Here is a 3,817-nt window from a genome sequence, read left to right on the forward strand (position 1 = left end):
AGTAAGCTAACATGCCATAGCTTAAAAATTGCCCCAGTTTAGGAGCTTTACTGAAAGTTTCCTTCCGAGTTGCATATGTGAGACTTGAGGGTGGGATTGCATTTTTCCTTAATTGGGGCTTATTTTAACACACCTGGACACACCTTCCACTTTGCCATTTGACCTTTTGTGAATTGAGATGGCAAGGCGGAGTTGGAGTTCGTCAAGCCTGCGGTACATCATAGCGAGGGGAGGCTGCGCCATGACTAATTAGTAAATCTCACTTCTCTCGAAGGTGAAAAAAATGATTTCCTTTGCAGGAAGGTCGGGGTTGATGAGTAAATACCCACCTGCTCCAAGTTGCAGTAACCTAATAAGTCTCCCTGGACTTTGAAAGTGAATATTTCATATTTCACTGATCTCTAACAGCTTTTCTGCATGTCTCATATTTGAGTCTCTGTAAGCCCTCTAAGATGGGTAAAGGGGAAACACAGACTGCAGGGTCTCTCTCATGCCACACAATGGTGTGGAAAGGTCAGGCCTAATGAAGTCGGGGGTGTGACCCCTAGTATTCAGTGACTTTGCATGGGCCTCCATCCTACCGCTGCAACCATGCCGGTTAATCCCTTTTTGATCCTAATTGATAGGCATTAACATGATCCTTATCCAGGAGCTGTGTTTTGTCTTCCACAGCCCTTCTCTCTGGGTGTCAGTGACACAAAGTGTGAAAGCGTTAAACCAAATGTGAAATTGATATTTTTCATGTTTGTGTGCTTAAAATCTGGCAGTGTCTCTAAACACTCACACAAAAGTGCCCAATGTTCAGGATTTGCCCTTTGAGGATCTTAACAGGACTTAGCACATGACCTCTAGAATCCGACTGTGATGTGAATGGTACCAGCCCATTTCCAGTTTGTTTTCCTTTGAGTCCTTTTATATTCCTCACTAGGTGATTACTGCCTTTAACTGTTTACTAATTACCCTCTTTAAAATGTTTGCACAGTCTGGACCCATATCACTTTTATGACACAGCATGAAGTGCAGGAGCTGTACCTGTTCCCAAGAGCTTCACCTTAGGAACTTCTAATGCTTATATTCTCTGATCTTTATACAACAAACCCTATAAGCCCTATTTGAATTAACAATTAATAGTTATTATCACTTGTCACTAGACCATAATGAAACCGTTTCATTGCTTCTCATAGCTGAGCTAATATTAGTTGTGTTTCACTCTAATAATAACTAATTTAAAGTGGTTGTCCATTTTACTAAACTATACTTTTGCAACATTGATACTAAAGTTTCACAAGTTTTCACATTCACACATCTTTGTTTAAAATGTATACTGTAGCCAGTGATTGCAGTATTTTTTAATTTTAACAAATGATTTCATCATGAAATGCTCTGAAACTGAGACGAGTGATTGACAATAATGCAAGAGATAACTAATTAATAATTCAGGTTGTTTATAAATACTCTGTAAAATTAACTTTTCACAACTCTACATTTTTACGAGTTACATAGACTCAGATTGTTGGGGTGAACTCAGTGAGGTTTTAAGAAATGTTGACTAGATCAGTTTTTTCTAAACAGTTTTGTATAGTATAAAAGTGTTAGTGTATAATGACAACCTTTTACTTTTTGAAAACTTAAGGATTCAACAGGAAATCATTTAAGTAATGTTGAGCCATGTTCAAACTTAAAATGAGTACCACATTATGAGACCGGTACAACCTGCCATTTTTCATTCTTTCACATTGAAAAAACAGTAAATGCCTGACACCCTGCAGAGTATTGCTGATAAACAAATATTGTTGTGATTTTTCCTTCACCATACTTTCAAGATTACAACAAGGCAGTTTGTTGTTGTTCGAAAGAGTAAAGAGCGAGGAAAAAAAAGTTAAGTTGTAACCTTTGGAATATCTTTCACTTTTTTCAATGTGGACTGAACACAGTAATTGATCCAAAGCGCCTTTAACAATAACATATTGTTCTGTGGATACATTCCAAGAAACATTTACCAATTTTAAACACATTCGACTCCTTTATATTGGACATTTAGGTTTAATTCTTCCCTTTTTCCTGATTTGATTTTCTCAGATGTTATAAACTATATGTTCACTATTGAATGATGTGGGGCATAGCCTTAAATGAGTATGTACTGTAGGCAAACTCTGACTAGACAGAGGCTGTATATGGGCATGATTCACATATGTGATATTCTGTCGAAATGACGCTGCTAAGCCACAGTTACTTTTGGTAATTTTTTGTGCTGGCTTTAAGATGTCCAAACATTGATCATACCAGTTTCCTCATAAATAAATCTTCATAAACAATCGGCAGGTTTTAAGCTCAGGTTTAACACTCAAACCTGAACAATTAAGAAGCATGTCTTTCCATTGTGCTCAGCAGTGTGCAACAGCCCACTTTAGCTGTAAAATGCCAGGTGTCGTGTTGGTTCTTGTTGGTTTCACACAGCGACTCAAGTCCCTCCCTGGAACGAAGTTCTCGAGTCTCCATAGAATTCAGTGTTATTTCCAGCTTGTTTGTTGCAGTGAATAATGAGTACTCTGTAAGGCCTGATGACATAATTTGGATATTGCTATTGAAAAATAACTAATTATGGAGCTATGAAACTGCAGATTGGGAATATGCTTGTGTACTTCACTTCACTGGCACCACCTGCCCTCTATATATCACACTCACTTCACTTATCCTACAGTTGTGAAACCGAGCTGGTGTCTGCCAGTTGTGTGCAACCCCCAGCAGACACGTCAGTGTAATCAGTAGTGGGTTGGACTTGATAATGCTTTTGATATTTAGATTTTATTTACCCATAAACAAAAAATTAGAAGTGACGTACAGGATAGAAATAGAACCCCCTCCATTATTGCTTTTTTTTCTAGGCATGTAGTTCTAGTACATGTGGTTCGCTGGATAGTATTTGCCAGATGTTGTGACTAGACCTGCTATTGGAAGAGCTCTGGTTTTCTAGCATTTTGTCTAAAATATTTAGCAAGGCAGTTTGCTTTACTTCTGACTGTGATTGTGAATCTCTTTCCTCTACATTATTTTTGTCTCCACACTACCTGCTGAAAAAAGTGATTTCCTTAAAATGATTCAGCTGTGTAAATAACAACTGATATCTACAGTTTGAAACTTACTGCCACACATTTAAAGTCATACATATTTTTTTTTTTTTACAAACTTCTTTTTGGACTGCTTTTTAGCAATAATTGCAAGGCTGAAAGTACTTGTTGAGGTGTGTGTGTGTGTGTGTGTGTGTGTGTGTGTGTGTGTGTGTGTTGTGTGGTGTGTGTGTGTGTGTGTGTGTGTGTGTGTGTGTGTGTGTGTGTGTGTCAAAAAACAACCAACTGACTGTTCAGCCTATGCTTATTCATGGCAAATCATTATTTGAGTGCAATACAGAGTAGTTATGTGCCACATCTCTGAAGTTTGGAACTTGTACTTTTTTTTTTGGTAATGAATAAACGCCTCTTATTTTCCTCTTGAGCTAGATCCCAACAACAGCGGACAGATCACAGTGCCTCACCTGCTTCAGTTTATCCTCTCCATATTGTTTTTATGTTCTCCTAAAAATTACACAGATGAAGAAATCAGATGTAAAACACTTGCAGGATGTTGCTGCAGCAGGGATGCCAATTGCTTGTTGTCATGTGTGAAGTAGGACTTTTAAGACATAGAAGTCTACGGTAAATTCCTCTCTTCTCTGGATATACCTGTCAAAACAGATACCTGTAGGCTGTCATTCAGTTAATTTTAAAGAATTGGCTTATTTATCTTTGCCATTTGACCTTCTTCTTTTACTTGGGTGTGC

Source organism: Etheostoma spectabile, chromosome 22 (assembly GCF_008692095.1).
Source record: "Etheostoma spectabile isolate EspeVRDwgs_2016 chromosome 22, UIUC_Espe_1.0, whole genome shotgun sequence".
Classification (NCBI taxonomy): domain Eukaryota; kingdom Metazoa; phylum Chordata; class Actinopteri; order Perciformes; family Percidae; genus Etheostoma; species Etheostoma spectabile.